At 38.1% G+C, this 17,893-nt stretch overlaps 1 protein-coding gene and 1 pseudogene across 9 annotated transcripts in view; one reads left to right on the top strand and one right to left on the bottom strand.

Annotated features, from left to right (window-relative positions):
- FHIT (fragile histidine triad diadenosine triphosphatase) overlaps positions 1-17,893 on the top strand; it is a 1,503,390-nt gene that overhangs the window by 621,433 nt on the left and 864,064 nt on the right. The window lies entirely within an intron of this gene.
- LOC103784989 (transcription termination factor 1, mitochondrial-like) lies at positions 9,777-11,003 on the bottom strand (annotated as a pseudogene).

Here is a 17,893-nt window from a genome sequence, read left to right as displayed (position 1 = left end):
CAGGAATAAAAAGTGGGACCTGGCCAGGCGCAGTGGCTCACGCCTATAATTCCAGCCCTTTGGGAGGCTGAGGTGGGCGGATCACGTGGTCAGGAGTTTGTGACTAGCCTGGCCAATATGGTGACACCCCGTCTCTACTAAAAATACGAAAATTAGCCGGGTGTGGTGGCACACGCCTGTAGTCCCAGCTACTCGGAGGCTGAGGAAGAAGAATTGCTTGAACCTGGGAGGCAGAGGTTTCAGTGAGCCTAGATCCCGCCACTGCACTCCAGCCTGTCACTGCACTCCAGCCTGGGTGGCAGAGCGAGACTCCATCTCAAAAATTAAAAAAGGGGACCTTACTACTCACCTTGCAGAAAGAAAAAGGATTACAAGGGAAAACAATGAACAAATGTATGACTATGAATTGGATAACTTGGAAGAAATGAACAAATTCCTAAACAGATACAAACAAAACTGATTCTACAAATATAAAGCCTGAATAACCCATCAAAAGTAAAAAGACTGAATATATATTTTTTATAATAAAAAAACTACCTACAAATAAAAGTCCAAGTTCAGATGACTTCACTGGCCAATTCTACCAAACATTAAAAAAATTAATATCAATTTTTCAGAAACTCTTCCAAAAACTATCAATACATTCTATGAGGCCAATAGCATCCTGTTAACCAAACCAGATAGACATCACAATGCAAGGAAACTACAGACCAATATCTTATCAATACAGATGTAAAAATCCTCAGTGGAAGACAAGCAAACTCAATCCAGCAACATATTTTGTACCATGGCCATGTGGAATTTATCCCAGAAATGCAAGATCATTTTAACATATGAAGACTAATAAATGTAATATAGCATATCAATAGAATAAAGGATAAAAGCAACGTGATTATATCAATAGACATAGAAAAAATATTTGAAAAACATTTAACACCCTTTCATGATAAAAACACTCAAGGAAATAGAATAGTATGAAACTTTCTCAACCTGATAAAAAGCATTATTAAAAATTCACAGCTCATATCATACTTAACAGTAAAAAAAAATGAGTGTTTTCCCCTAAGATAAGGAAGAAGGCACAGATATCCCCTCTTGCCATTTCCATTCAACATTGTCTAACAGTTCTAACCAGGGAAATTAGGCAAGAAAAAGAAACTGCATTCATATTTGAAAAGAAGAAAAACTTTTCAAATTTATTTATAAATGGCATAATCTTATATATAGAAGATCTTAAATCCACTAAAAAACCTATTAGAAATAAACAAGTTGAGCAAGTTTTTAGGATACAAGAACAATATACACAAACTCATTCTCTCTATTCACTTGTGATAGACAATCAGAAAATGAAACTGAGAAAATTCCATTTATGAGGGCATCAAAAAAATACTTGGGAATAAATTAAAAGCAACAAAAAATATAAACTCTGAATTTATGTATATTTGAAATAAGTTGAAGAATATCTAAATACACGGCAAGACTTTTTATGTTCGGAGATTGGAAGAGTTATTGTTAAAAGTGCCAAAAATTGTTGAGTGCCATAAAGATTCAATGCAACTCCTATCAAAATCTCAGCAGATATTGTTGTAAAACTTGACAAGATAATCCTAAAATCATACAGAAATTCAAGGGATCCAGAGAAGAGCTGAAACAGTGTTGAAAAAAAGTGCGAAGTTGGAGGATTTCCTGGTTTCAGAACTCATGACAACTCTACAGTGATCAAGAGAGTGTAGCGCTGACATAACAATAAAGATCAATGGCATAGAACTGAGGTTCCAGAAATAAACTCACATTTACTATCAACTGATTTTCAAAAGGGCTGCCGAGGCAATTCATGGTAACAACCTTTTAAACAAATGATTCTGGGGCAACTAGGTCTCCACATGCAAAAGAATGAATTTGGATCCTTACCTGGCCCCATATACAAAGATTATCTCAAAATGAATCTTGGCCCCAAATGTAAAAGCTAAAACTATAAAACTCTTAGAAGGAAACAAGCATAACAAATGGCCTTGGATTAGGCAAAATATTTTAGATATGATGTCTTAACAACTTATGGAAAAAGACAACACAAGCAACAAATGGAAAAAGACACAAGCATTAAAAACTTTTGTGTTTCCATGGATAACATCCAGAAGCTGAAAAGAAACTCCACAGAATAGGATAAAATACTTACATATCATATATCTGATAAGAGACTTGTATCTAGAATATATAAATATTTGTATAAACCCAATTTAAAAAATGGACAAAAGGTCTGAATAGACATTTATCCAAAGAAGATATACAGATGACCAATAAGCCCATAAAAAGATACTCAGCATCACCAGTCATCAAGAAAATACAAATCAAAACCATAGTGAGATACCACATCACCTCATAGGATGGCTATAATTGAAAAGAAGACATAAAGGAACTTGAACATACATTGCTGGTGAGAATGTAAGGTGGTATAGCCACTTTGGAAAACAGTCTATCATTTCCCCAAAAGGTTGAAAAACGAATTGCCATATGATTCAGCAATTCCACTTGTAGATATATACCCAAGAGAAATGAAAACGTATGTCCACTCAAAAGCTTGTACGTGAATGTTCATAGCAACATTATACTTGCTAAAAACTAGAAACAAGGCCAGGTGTGGTCGTTCATGCCTGGAATCCCAACATTTTGGGAGGCTGAGGCGGGTGGATCACTTGAGCTCAGAAATTCAAGACCAGCCTGGGCAACATGGTGAAACCTCACCTCTACAAAAAATACAAAAATTTGCCAGGCATGGTGGCATGTGCCTGTAGTCCCAGATACTTGGGAGGCTGAAGTGGGAGGATTGCTTGAGCCTGAGAGGCGGAGATTGCAGTGAGCTGAGATTGTGCCATTGTACTCCAGCCTGAGCAACAGGGCAAGACTGTCTCAAAAAAAAAAAAAAAAAAAAAAAAAAAAAAAAAAAAAAACCAGAAACAAGCCAAATGTCTTATCAATTTCTGAATGGACAAATGTGGCATATCCTGTCAATTCAATATCTTGTAAAAAAAGGAATGAAGTACTGATACATGTTACAACATGGATGAACCTTGTAAACATTACACTAAGTGAAAGAAGCCAGTCAGAAAAGACCACATATGGAATAATGGAGAGCCAGAGGGTAAGGCCTACCACAGACACACTTAACATTATTAACATTGCTAAGTAATTTCAGTAATATTATTTATTCCAAGTTTTTATTCTGCCTTTATCTAGTTTTTCTTCTTGGTAGACTCCATTCCCACCCTTCTTGAATATTTTACTTTTGGAATCATTGTCAAAGCAATCCTCTCTCTTCATTCCTATTCTCATTCATGTTCCTATATTTATAAAACTATAAAACTTGCTCAGATTCCTGTATTTTGCTGGGACTCTCCATCAGCTTCCTAACTTGGGCTGGTCTTCTGTCCAATTCCATTCAAATCCACACCAGCTGTAGGGATTTTTCTAAACTTCATATCCAACCTGTCCTCTGCCAAATCTTGTCAAATATGTGTTCATCATTGTCAGGTTGAAGCCCAAGCTGCTCAGCATGGCTGACTTAAAAAGTAAGCTAAGCTTTCCTGCTGTCTCTTACCACTCCTTGCTTCTCATTTTGCATTCTGACACCACTGAACTGCATGGACTTCTCTGCATACGTCCTACTGGCTTTTGCCTTCACACCACTGGCTCTACCGTTTCTTCTCTCTGGGATGCTCTCATTAACTTTTGGCCTCCTTACTCCACTTAGGCATGGATTAAACAGCCCTTTTGAATGTGCTCTGAGTCAGTTTTTCTGTTTTTCTCTGTATTACTGTAACATTGTACTTAGCATGTTCTGCCATAATTATCTGTTCATGTATTGTAGAATTTTTCAAAAGCAAACACTATGTTTTACTCGTTGTATAGCACAGTGCCTGATGCATAGGAGATCCTGAAGTGGGGGGTATGGAGGGAGACATTGACCTTGAGAGAAGCCTTCTGTTCCCTCCACCTGGCTTCTTCAGGCAAGTTTAAAGACCAAATCAGGTTGGGCAAATAGATGGTTAACCAGTGTGTTCCTGAAGACACGCCGAAACGAGGACTTCCTTGCTCTTTCCATAGTTTTACTACCATGACAGTCCATTTCTAACTGCAAATTAATTTGTATCTTACCAATATGACATGTTAGTGCTGTTCCTTCTGCTTTAACTGAGCCTACGTATCACCCAGTGCCTCTCAAGCAATTGTTTTTTATAAGTCATAAAGGCTCTTGACTTAAACTTTGGTATGTGCGAGTTGAGTGATAGAAACATACAGTATTTCACTTGAGGTCAGAACACAGCCCAGCACAGATTTAAAAAGAAAAAAATGAACATGTTTTACAGCTAAAATGGTGGGATATAAATCCTTGTTCTATCATTTATTAGCTCTGGGACTGTGGCTAGATTACTTGATTTCTATAAAGCTCCAATATCTCATCTGTAAAGTGGGACTATTGGCTTACATAAGTATCATGTTAAATTGAGATGGCATGTCGAATTTAGAGCATGCCATGTAGCACAGTTCTTTCTTGAGCTGCAAGATCTTGTGCTTGCAGTGGAAAATAAAGTGATGGCATATTGGACAGGGGAGGTTACACTTTGGTAACAAATAGATCAGCCACGCAATTGCATTAAAAAAGTTATTTCTTGCTCATGTAACAGACTAGTGATTACTTGTTACGTATCTACTATGTGTGCCAGGTCCTGCACTAGGCACTGTAGGTATGGTCTTGAACAAGACAGGCAAAAATCTCACAGTGCTTCTAAAGATGGGCTTCGTGGGAGAAAAGGCTGATTATGTTTGCACCCACTGCAAGTTAAGGTATACGACTGTCAACAGCAGCGTCTTGAAGTCATGAATGTGTGTACTGTCTGAATTACCTGAATGTTGGATCCCTGCCTGGTTGGGTGCAGGAGCCTGGGAGAAGAGATGCTTCTTTTGAGCATGGAGCTCAGAAATGTGGCAAAGGCTGAAACTACTGATGAAGGACAAGGTCTTGGAATAATGTATTGTTTCAAACCTTGATGCACAAATTCTCTACTTCATGAGCTGTTCTAGCGTAAAGCAGGCAAGCTTTCTCTAGAAATGCCTCCCTCCAACCAAAAAACCCCAAAGTGAAAAAGAAGAAAAACTGAGAACACCAGAGGCCTTAAATTCTTATGAAGTATGAGTTTTAATGCATGCATCCAATCAGCCCAGGCTGAAGTGCTGACATTGGATTTATTTGCATGACTTAATAGCTTATTTCACAACCCACTCAAAAGCTCCTTTTCCCTTTGAGTTGTGATTGTTTTGTTATAGTCCCTGTGGATACAATTCACATCAGCACTGGGTTTACTATATATTCCCCCTTTGCCTTTCTCTCTCTTAAGTGTGTTAGTCCTTCCCACCTAATGACAAAAGCAGTTTCCTAAGCAACTGAGTACCAGAATGTGTTAAAAAAAAAAAAACAAAAAAAAAAACCTAGATTTGTACCTTTCAAAAAATCCACATAACTGTGATTTGCTTTAAGAAAGGGGACAAATGGAAACATGGTTTTAATTGAGATATGGATATAATCCTGTTCCAGTTGGTCACAAATGATCTTTTTGGCCAATTTGGGACTGATGAGGAAAAGACCACTTGGGTGCTTGTTACCTGTAGAAAGTACTTTTAGGGGCACCATGAGACATGGAGGCTTGCCCGGGTTTTCAATCTTGACTCCATCACCAATCATTGAGTCATCTCAAGCAAGTTATTTAAGCTCCCTGACTCCCAGCTTTCTTGCATCTAAGATGGGGATAACAATTCCTATGTTTGTGTAGCTAAGAGACCTCAAATCCTTAAGAAAAATGCAGAGGGTTAATTCTCCCTACTCAGTGGACACCTCATTGGCATACTAGCTGTGTGGATGAAAGGTTGATTCTCTCTAGAATTTAACTGTCAGACCATGTAATTGTATTTTTTTTTTTTTTTTGAGAGTGTCTCACTCTGTCACCCAGGCTGGAGTCCAGTGGCATGATCATAGCTCCCTGTACCCTTAATCTCCTGTGCTCCAGCGATCTTCCCTCCTCAGCCTCCCAGTTGTAGCTATATTTTAATGGCCTGATTCCTTTTCATCTTGACTTAATTGCCAACCACTCAAGTATTTCTAGAGCCCATACTATGTGACTATTGCTGTACAATGCTCTGGAAAGACAAAAGTTTGTTTGTATAGTGACCACCTTGCACATGTATTTTCTGGAGTTTTTTTTTTCACATAATGCTCAGTGCAGTCACTAGTAGTTGCTTTAAGGAACTGCCCAAATTTCAGAATGATATTTATAAAATGGTTCCATTTATGTTTGAACACTTTTTGGAAATAAGTGTAATAGTAAGCATATTAAAAATTAGACTGGGGCTGGGCACGGTAGCTCGTGGCTGTAATCCCAGCACTTTGGGAGGCTGAGGCGGGCAGATCATGAGGTCAGGAGTTTGAGACCAGCCTGGCCATTGTAATGTAAACCCTGTCTCTACTAAAAATACAAAAAAGTAGCTAGGCGTGGTCGTGGGCACCTGTAATCACAGGTACTTGGGAGGCTGAGGTAGGAGAATTGCTTGAATCCAGGAGGTGGAGGTTGTGGTGTGTCCAGATAGTGCCACTGCACTCCAGCCTAGGTGACCATGTGAGACTCCATCTCAAAAAAAAAAAAAAAAAAAAATCAAAAGTGTACTGGAAGCATAAATACCAAACTGTGAGGAGCATTTGCCCCAGGAATGAAAGGATTGGTGTGAAAACATCACTTGGGAGTTAAATGTTTTAGTCTGGATACTTCTGAGTGGTTTGACATTTTTTATAAGGCTATTTATATATTATTTGGTTTTAAGAAATCAATACACTATTTATTTTTTAACAATTTTAGGTTTACAGAAAAATTGAGCAACGAGTGCAGAGTTTGCCTATGCCCCACCACTCCCCCAGTTTCCTTTATAATTAACACTTGCATTAGTGTGGTATATTTTTTACATTTGATGAGCCAATTTTGATACACTATTATTAACCAAGTCTGTAGGTTATGTTATGGTTCAGTCTGCATTGTACATCCTATGGGTTTTGACAGCTGTTGAATGACATGCAACCACTGTTATATCATTCAGAATAGTTTTACTGCCCTAAAAAATCCCCTATGTTCTATCTAGCCATGCCTCTTTCCCTCCCCCTCCTCTGAGCCCTTGCAAACCATTGATCTTTGTATTCTCTTCATAGTTTTTTTTTTTTTCCAATGTATCACATCATTGGAATCACACAGTATGCAGCCCTTAAAATTTGGCTCCTTTTGCTTCGCAGTATGCCTGTAAAGTGTAACTCCATGTCTTTCTGTGGCTCAACAGCTCATTTCTTTTTAGTATGGCTGAATAATGGTCTGCGTATACCATGATTTGTTTATTCATTCACTTACTGAAGGTCATCTCAATTACTTCCAGGTTTTGGCAATTTTGAATAAAGTTACTATAAACATCTGTGTGCAGGTTTTTGTGTAGAAATAAGTTTTCAACTACTTTGGGTAAATACCAAGGATTATAATTGCTGGATTGTATGGTAAGAGTACGTTTCAGTTTGTAAAATATTGCGGGTCTTCTGAGGTTGCTATATCATTTTGCATTCCCATCCACAGTGAATGTGAGTTCTGTTGCCCCACATCCTCACTAGCACTTGGTGTTGTCATTGTTTTGAATTTTCACAATTCTAATAGGTACATAGTGGTATCATTGTTTTAATTTGCAATATCCTAATAATATATGTTGAGCTTCTTTTCATATGCCCATATTCCATCTGTATGTATTTTTTGGTGAGGTGTCTGTTCAAGTCTTTTGCCCATTTTAAAATTATTTTTCTTAATGAGTTTTAAGACTTTAAAAAAAATATTTTGGATAACAGTTCTTTATCACACATGTTTCTTGCAAATATTTTCTCCTAGCCTTTGGCTTGTCTTTCTCAGTTGACAGAGTCTTATATCAAGGAGAAGTTTTCAATTTTAATGAAGTCTAGCTTATCAATGATTTCTTTCATGGATTGCACCTTTGGTATTATATATAAAAAGTCACTTTCATGCTCAAGATCAGCTGAACTTTCTTGTACATTATTTTCTAGGAGTTCCATGGTTTTATATTTTAAATTTAGGTCTGTGATTCGTTTTGAGTCAATTTTTGTGAATAGTGTGAGGTCTTTGTCTAGATTCTTTTTTTTTTTTTTTTTTTTTTTGCATGTGGGTATCCATTTGTTCTAGATCCATTTGTGGAAAAGACTATCTGGGCTTTCTCTTCTGTTTCACTGATGTATTTGGTGGCTTTTGCCAATACCACACTGTTTCAATTACTATAGCTTTGTTGTAACTCTTGAAGTCGGATAGTGTCAGTGCTCCTACTTTGTTCTTCTCATTTAATATTGTCTTGCATATTCTGGCTCTTTTGCTTTTCCATGTACACTTTAGAATCAGTTTGTTAATATCCACAAAACAGGTTGCTGGGATTTTCATTTTATTTGTATTTATTAGGCAAAAATATTCCTTTATTTACATTTTATTCACATTTAGTTTTTTATGCGCACATTTAAAGGACTTTATTATAAACAATGACAGTGATTCTAGAACGGTAGATAGCTTTTTTAAATGTAATTACTCTTGTAAGAGGAAAAAATACATGATACTAAAGGATTGTATTTTGTGACCATCTATAATGCAACAAATCATCTACTTAGTTGCTATGTTAATCTTTGCTGCTGTAACAAATTATCAGACTCAGTGGCTTCAAACAACACAAATTTATCATCCTGTGGTTCTGTAGGACAGAAGTATGATACTGGGCCCACTGGGCTGAAAAGGTACCAGCCGTACTGCATTCCTTTTTGGGGCCTTTAGGGGAGATTCTGTTTCATTGGCTTTTCAGTTTTCTATGTGGCCCCCTGCATTCTTTGGCTTATGGTCCCTTCCTTCTTCAAAGCTTCCTTTTCACCTCCTTCAAAGTGGTCAAGTCTGTCTTATACAGCATCATTCTGACCTCTTTTGCCTCCTCCTTCCACTTTTAAGGACCCTTAGCATTATATTAGGTCCACTCAGATGATTCAAGGTCATCTCAAGGCCCTTAACTTAATCAAATTTCAACTTAATCACATTTGCAAAATCTTTTTGCATAACATATTCGCAGCTTCTTCAAATTAAAACGTTGACATCTTTAGGTGTGGCCATGATTCTGCCTGCCACAGTAGAACTTGTTTTCAAAGTAATCAGGTTTTGCCCTCAGCAAATTAACGCAGGAACGGAAAACCAAGCACCACATGTTCTCACTTACAACAGGGAGCTGAATAATGAGAACACGTCAACACATGGAGGGAACAACACACACTGGGGCCTGTTGGAGGGGTGCTGCGGGGAGGGAGAGCATAAGGAAGAGTAACTAATGGATGCTGGGCTTAATACCTAGGTGATGGGATGATCTGTGTAGCAAACCACCATGGCACTACCATCTCTACAGCAGCACAGCCTGTATCAAATAATGGTACGTTGGAGTAATTCAAACTGGAAAATAGGTAGCTAGGAGGACTACACCTGAGCATATCAACCATGAGTTTTCATAAACCTGTAAAACAAAATAGCCAAAGAATCATTACATATATATATCTGTGGTTAAGAAATCATACCCCTCCTTTTTGAAAGGCCCAAATTCAAAATGAAAAGATACCACTACATTATATGACTGGCTTTCAAAAATTCCCCAGTGTTCTGCTTAACTTTTTAAATTTACTTTGTATCTTTTTTTTTTTAACTCCAGAGTAGAAGAGTGATTCTTGATGTCCTCAAATTACAGCCAGCATTTACTAATTCTTTGATTTGACTTTATAAAGTACTTATGCTTGAATCCAGAACCCAAGGATTTTTCAGTTATCACAAATTACTTTCACAAAAGGCTAATTTATTCTTCTATGAGACAATCCATTAGATTGGTGCAAAAGTAACTATGGTTTTTGGGCAAAAACCATAGTTACTTTTGCACCAAGCTAAAATATTTTTCTCACTAAACTTTTTCTCTGCCAAAAGATCGCATCTGGATAACTTTTTTTCCCCACATCTGGATAACTTAAGGCAAGCTTTTGTACCTCTTCTTCAGTACCTCAGAGAGAAAACAGCTTCTGTTTGATATTTGTGTAGTTTGTTTTGGCATAGTCATTGGAAAGGTCTAGGATTTTGGCTCCTGGACCACATATTAGAAATAGCAATTCTCTACTGTTCAAATTGAAACTTGCCTGTAAAAATTCACTGGTAGCTTTTACCTGCTTGGTGCTCTGAATTAAGATGAAAGGGTTTTAAAAAATCATCTTTCTTACAAAATCTGTGGGATCATTGTGACCCAATGAAAAATATACTTCCTGCAAAACTTTAACCATCTGTTTATTCAGATCGAGACTATTGGAAAAAGTACAAGGGACATTGGTCAACAATCAACAAAGGCATTTACAGGTAAATCCAGCTAAGTAGAGGAACTCATAGAATCCCAAAGTTTAGGTTTTCATGGGACAAAAGAAAGCATTCAGGAGAATGGCCCAAAATATTTACAGTATCAAGATCTGATATCATAATCCTTCATAGATCCCATTGTTTTGAAAGACGTTCAAGAGTGTGTGTTATAGCTTGTAGTTATTTTGATATGATGCTAACAATCACTTCTTTGCTAACTCCTTTGGAACGAAGAAACATCTTCAGGTCCTGCTCATTGGGAACATTCTATTAAAAACTCCAGGCTGTCGTTTCTTTGCCATGTCAGTATCCACTTCCATAGTAAGTTATTCAGTGGTTCCTCATTCTCCAAAGGCTCATTGTCTGCATCGTTTCACTTCACACCAAAAAGCTTAAGTGAAACTGATTTGAAGAGCATTTCTGCTGAAAATCAGGTCATCCAACATCTTGAATTAAAGTGAAAGTTCTCATATACCAGAGATTTCTTGGTGCCATAATAGTCAGGCAGCCCAAACCTTTCGGAATGCTGTGTGCCGTAGATGGCTTTTACTTTGGCTTGGGATTTTTAAAACTGAGGTTGCATTGAATCTATAGGTCAAGTTGAGAAGAACGGATATCTTGACAATATTGAGACTTCCTGTCTGCGTATGTGGATAGCTTTCCTTTTTCTTAGATCTTTTGTATATCTTTCAGCAAAGTTTTATAGTTTTCCTTATATAGATATTTCACATGTTTGATTTATACCTAAGTATTTAAATTTTTGGCATTAATGTAAATGGTACTGTGTTTTTAATTTCAAGTCCCAATTGTTCATTGCTAGCAATAAGAAGATAATTGACTTTGTATATTAACTTTTGTCCCACAGGCTTGCTATGATTGCTTATTAGTTCTAGAAGTGTATTACTTGTATAATTAAAAAAATTTTTAAAAAGAATCAGAGTATGGAGGAGAAACTTTCAGCACACCTGTGCACATCATAATCATTAAAATGTGATGAAATATGTTGACACCAGGTGTTGCTTTTGTGAATTTCCTGTAGTGGCTTAGAATCACTTTTGCTTATATTTTCAAATGTGAAGATTTGTATAATAAATTAAACTGAACAAACAAGAAAACATCTGGGGTGAGTTTTTGTAACAGGTGTTGTGTAAATAGGTCTTGTGGATATACAAACAGGTGACACTACATAAAATATACACACATGTTGGACTCAACATGCACAGAAACAAAGCATGTGGAATAGAAGAACCTAGACAATTGTAGTCCCAAGAATTGTGACCTAATGACAAGTGATATTACTGACAAGGGTGTTAATAACTCATAGACAGATCAGAGTTTCGATAAGGAAAGCAGGGACATCTCTCAATGTACAGCAATGAGGAAGACTTCATTTGTGCACATTTGTCTGACTTCCAAAGAACAGTTTCTTTATCTCTTTTTCTTCCACATCTCACTCTATTCTTATTGGTAAACTTCACTTGAACCATTCAGGGAAGAGTATTCTGGGAAATGTAGTTCTTGCCATCAGCTTTGCAATGCAGAGAGCTTAGATGGAGCCTTATCTTATGTAATCATATTTTATTTGAATAAGACTTCTACAAAATGTCTTTTTCTCCTACTGGATTACAAGTTTCTTAAAGCTGAAGATTGTTTCTTTTATGTCTGAATATATCTTTCAGCATCTGGCAGAGGGTCGTGCACATAGTAGGTATTACTCAAATATTTGCTTAATAAATTGATGATATTACTTAAAATACTGTTATGATCAATGTAAGTTACTGCATAGGTGAATTGGACCATCACTTTGCTCTGACGAATGGCTGTAACTAAAATGAATAGCCAATTTAAATTTCTGATTTATTAAGGCCTTTTTACTGCTGTTCTTTTACTGTAATACTCTGGTGGCTTGCACTGGTCATTAACTTCAGTCTAGAGTATTGAGATGTTAGTGAAGAGTTGGTACATTCAGCCCACGGAATCACATTTCCTACATGATCATAGCTGGTATGTCTGAGAGCAGTTGAATAGCTCCTTTAATGATTGTAGAACACTAGAGTGAATGACAAATTATTGGTGTCTGATATTATATGATTGGTAAACAACTATTATGCACTTTGTTTCCATCCCTCCAGGAAAGCTAGATTATCCCCAGATAGTAGATTGCTGTGTGGAAATGCCAATATTTGCTCCCTGTTAATCCAAGGTAACAATTCAAGAACGGTCATTTGATATAAGAAATTTTTACTGTAATCCCAGCACTTCGGGAGGCCAAGGCAGGCAGATCACGAGGTCAAGAGATCGAGACCATTCTGGCCAACGTGGTGAAACCCTGTCTCTACTAATAGTACAAAAATTAGCCGGGCGTGGTGGTGGGCGCCTGCAGTCCCAGCTACCCGGGAGACTGAGGTAGGAGAATTGCTCGAACCTGGGAGGCAGAGGTTGTAGTGAGCCGAGATCATGCCACTGCACTCCAGCCTGGTGACAGAGCAGGACTCCATCTCAAAAAAAAAAAAAAAAAAAAAAAAAAAAAAAAACAAACAAAAAAAACTTTTACAATTTTTTACAAATCGATGGCTAGTTAAGAATGACTCTACCAGGCACCCTGTTACGATGGGGTTCACCTTCAGGTCCAGTAGGATGGGTTTAATAAATCATTTCTATGCTGTCAATCCACTGTTATGTCCAAATAGAATACACATTTTTTGGCACCCAAATAGACTTAGGTTATTTATTTATTTATTTAATATTTTTTGAGGTGTTTTGTTCTTGTTGTCCAGGCTGGAGTGCAATGACGTGATCCATCTCGTCTCACTGCAACCTCTGCCTCCTGGGTTCAAGCGATTCTCCTGACTTAGGCTTCTGAGTAGTTGGGATTAGAGGCATCTGCCACCATGCCCAGATAGTTTGTGTATTTTTATTAGAGATGGAGTTTTGCCATGTTGGCCAGGCTGGTCTCAAACCCCTGACCTCAGGTCATCCATCCACCTCCAAAGTGCTGGGATTATAGGTGTGAGCCACCACACTGGGCTGATTTAGGTTATTCTTAAGTCTTAGAACATGAATTCTGTGCTTCCAGAGCGATATTAAGCAAAACCAGGAAATATCTACTCATTTCTGTACATGGTGCTGCCATTTAACTGGCATACCTCTTTTCTTTTGTGTCAGGTGTTACAAAGGCACAGTTCATCACTTTGGTTTTTATTCTCATTCTCAGGGGCACCTACTTCCTAATATCCATCTTCAGGTCTGTGTCCAGTCATGGCTGCTTATTAATGCTGCCACTTTGCTTGCCTTGTATTTCTCTTTCTCCACCCACCCACAACCTGTATCACTTCATGTTTCATGCTGTTCTCTGCTCTGTTGATTTTCTGCCAAGCTTATTTTGACAGTGTTCCTGGACTTTGTTGATCCTGTTGAGCTGATATACTCTTTTCACCTCTGCTTCCTACTTCACTCATTTCTTCTCTTGGGTAGCTGAGCCCTTACCTCTGCTGTGTAGCATCCAGGAGTCTCAAGCCTCACTTTGTCCCTCCAAGATACCTGTGTGATATGTTACATGGGGAGAAGCTACTAGTAGCCCCTTAGCCCTTATAAGCTCTTAAAGGCCAAGGAGCTAGTGAGCAGGGTTGTCTAAAGCTTAGACAAGGGAGAATGAGAGAAAAAGGGAAATGTAGGAATGACAGAAAAAGAAAGAAATGGAAGTTAAAGAAAAGGAAGTAGGGAGAGAAGGATGAAGGAATATAAAGGGAGTTGAAAATGGAGCATATAGGAAGGAGGGAAGGGCTGGAGGGAGGAGAAAAGAAAGATATAAGCAGAAAAGATAATCCAGGCTCCATGCAAAAGGTACTCTTCATTCAGGAGCTAGGGTTTTCATGTTAACTTGCTAAACCCTGAGCTTCACTCACTTTGTGTCATTGTGCTTTTGGACTCCACTCTTTAGATCCCTTTGTCTACCTTACTCCCCAGCCCATCTCTCACTGCACTGCCACACTTACCTTTCCTGTGTATCACCAGGCCATCCCTCCCTGCCTCAGCAGTGGTGGTTCTCTTAGTTTCTGTCTCACTCCATGTTCCCAGACAGGTCTCAGGGTTGTACTCATTCAGTGAAGTGAGACTTGGAAATGCTACAAATTTTGGCCAGAACTCAACCTGAAGACCCTTCTGACCTGTAAGTAACCTTGAGAGTTCATAAGGAAGGAGGGGGCAGAGGAAGAAAAAGTCAAGCATTAGAGTGATGAAAAAGAAACTTCTGGAGAGTTTCAAGCTTGAAATCCCCTACTAATATTCAGAGGCATGTTCCTGCAGGAAAGATCCCTTTCTATTTTATTTAAATAATGACACTGTGACATTCTTGGCTGTTAATCCTCTAAATGGCAGTCAGGGTAACAGAGTCAAAGTCATAAAGCCAGGGATTCCAAATACCTTTTATCATTCATGCCAAATATGATTCGTTGCTGGCAGTTACCTGAGATACTGCATTGAGAGCCATTTGAAGGCTGTGTATAGACATAGTGGGAAGGATTCTGTTATTGATTAATAATGTCTGCCACAGCCTGAGGAGATGGGAGTGGTGGTCTGTGTGGCATGCATTTGTTTATCTAGTCTCAAAGTTCTTATAAGAGCATTTTCTGTTCTTACAGATAGATCTTTTACAGAGTTATCTAGCCAGAGATGAATGATATCCCTTCTTTTAAAGATTCTGAAATCTAACTAACTTTTACCACCACTTCAATTTATTTTCTTCAGCCTTGGAATGGGTGACCTGGCTATAAGAAGGGCACAAATGTTTTTAAGCAATAGATATACCTTTTCCCCAAAATTGAAAAGTATCCAATAACCAAATATTTATACTCTGCTCCTAAAGCCAGGCATAGATTTCCTGATAATAGTGTAAAAGAGTATTTTTGTTTTGCTTTTTGTTTTAACAAGGTCAAGTATCTTTTGTGGAGTAATCTAGTTGGTACTAATTGGAGAAAGTGAGAAGATTCCTTTAGCTTCTATAATAGATATATATTTGCTATGATGATTCATGTATGTATATCCATAGAGTCTCAGAGTTGGAAGGCAATTTAGATGGCTCTCAATTTGTGTGATTTGGGAAATGGAGATCAGAGAATATGTGACTTATTGAGAGTTTCACAGTTAGCTCATGACTCATTTTTCTTTTGTATAAAGAGTTGACCCTTCTCTTTGACCACTTCACTAAAGGCCATGGAGAGCCCCCCTAGGATGCCAGTCAGGGAGGTAGCCCCAGGTTTGGGTAAGAAGTCAGGATAGGCAGGTATTATTTCTGGGCCAGTTCAGTGATTGAGCATCATTAGGTAGAGCAGGTGAGGGCTAGGTGAGGAATGGGACATCCTGCTGAGAGTTTTGAAGCTGAGCAGAACAGTGACAGTATCAGGACCCTCTGCAGGAGCAAAGTAAGGGGGCCCTACATGACTGCCTAGAACAGAGCCAAAATGTCCTCCCAGCTACTCTGTACACACACAGGTAGTTTTCACTAACCTCCATATCTGTGACATGTGGGTAGAACAAGTTTAAAAGTTTAGGACAAGTATGAAATCAAACTACTGGATAGTTCCTCCTACGAGGGCATCTTTTGTTAGCCATCTTATCCTGTTATTGAGTCACAGTAGTTCAGTGACAGAGGTAGTGATACTCAGGTAGATTTTTGGACCTGGTCTAGTATAGAGCTGAACGTTAGAAAGTCCTTGTCTTACACTACATAAAAATCATCACAGATGGCAAAATACTATGTAAACAACAGGTATTGCTCTGATGCTGATGAGGAACAATGGTTTCTTTCCTTACCTTTATAAGGAAAGGCTTGGACTAAGGGGCCTTCCCTTCCTTAACCCGTTTATGCCAGAGGTTTCAGTTTTTTGAATTTTTGCATGAGTGAAAAATCAGACCTTGGTGATGACCTTGAGCTGTAGGTTATGAATAACTCGCACATGCTTAGCGTTCCTATAATGGAACACTAGGCATTAATGTCCTGCCATATATTTCTGTGATACTTGGCTTGATATTGGCTTTACCATAAACATCTACCTAGGAATGTTTTGTTAAAAGGCAAATCTAATCCTCTTTCTCATTGGACCAACTGGACTTTGTGTTGCAAACTGGACCTTCAGTGTTGTGTTCCAGGTTTCTAGCCCATGCTTGGCACCCCCATCAGTACCCAATAAACATTTGTTAAATAAATGAATCTCAGCAGGATGAGAAGACAACTATGAGATGAGCCACAATTACTGGGCTAAATGAGCCTGAGATCACAGTAGCCAAAGGAACAGCTGGACCCCTTGGCTAGAGCCTTATGGTGTTGTCTCATTTAATCCTCACACTAATATCAGAGTAGCTGTGATGACTCCTATTTTACAGATGAGGAAATTGAGGCTTAAGAGTACATGGCCTGATGTCATTCAGGGAGTATGTAAAAGCTGGGACTGGAGCCAGGGTCGGCCTGCTGCTAAGCCCTTCTTCTCATCATTGCACCATGCCTCCTCCCAGGAGAAAAGCAAAGCTCTCCAGACTGGCGTAGGGTGAGAGCATTGTGTTCTTGCACAGCTGAAATGACAGGAAAGAGCAAAAGAGAGCTTCCAGTAAATTACCTCTTAAAAATGTGTAGCGATCTAAAAGAGCAGCCGCAAGGTGTTTTGATATTATTAATATTTTTTCGAAGTTTGCTGTAGTTGTCTGAGTCCTTTCAGGCAGGCAGTATGTGGGTACTTAATAATTTTTCATGTTGATTCTGTGACTGTCCCTAATAGTTCTCTCAAGAAGCTGAAATAAGGTCAAGTTGTTCAAATACTTACATAGGGCTTTGGAACCTATCGCACCCATGTTCAAAGCCCCTAAAACACTTAGAGTTTTATTAATGCTGGTATGCTTCATTCTCTGGGGAATTGCGTAGAAACTCTAGCATGAAACTACATTCAGGGTGATCATATCAGATTCTTTTTTATGCATGAATTTGTTCTGTTTCTATTTGTGTATTCTGTAGAATTAAACCCTAATATCATTAATTAATAGAAACAATGTCAGTAATTGAAGCACTGTATAAATATTTAAACGAATCAGAAGATTGTTTGGCAAATGAAGGTGGGTACATCTGGAAACTTATCACATAACTTACACTTGGCAATAAAAAGACATTTTTTAACTCTTCCCACTATGCAAGTGTACAATAATGGTTTAATACAAACAAATTAGGAGGGGAGTGGAAGTGAGTATAATTTTGACACAAGCAGAATAAAACTCATATGCATAAATATAATAATAATGTAGTTTATTTACTGTGTGGTCTCTAGCTACAGCTGCATTCTAGCTGCTTTGTAATAAAATTAAAGCAACCGATTAAATACCGATTAGCTGGTTAGAGACAGATCAGATTATAGCACCAA

Source organism: Pan paniscus, chromosome 2, assembly GCF_029289425.2.
Source record: "Pan paniscus chromosome 2, NHGRI_mPanPan1-v2.0_pri, whole genome shotgun sequence".
NCBI lineage: Eukaryota > Metazoa > Chordata > Mammalia > Primates > Hominidae > Pan > Pan paniscus.
The sequence above is the reverse complement of the archived record's forward strand: the minus strand, read 5'-3'. Positions and strand labels throughout refer to the sequence as shown.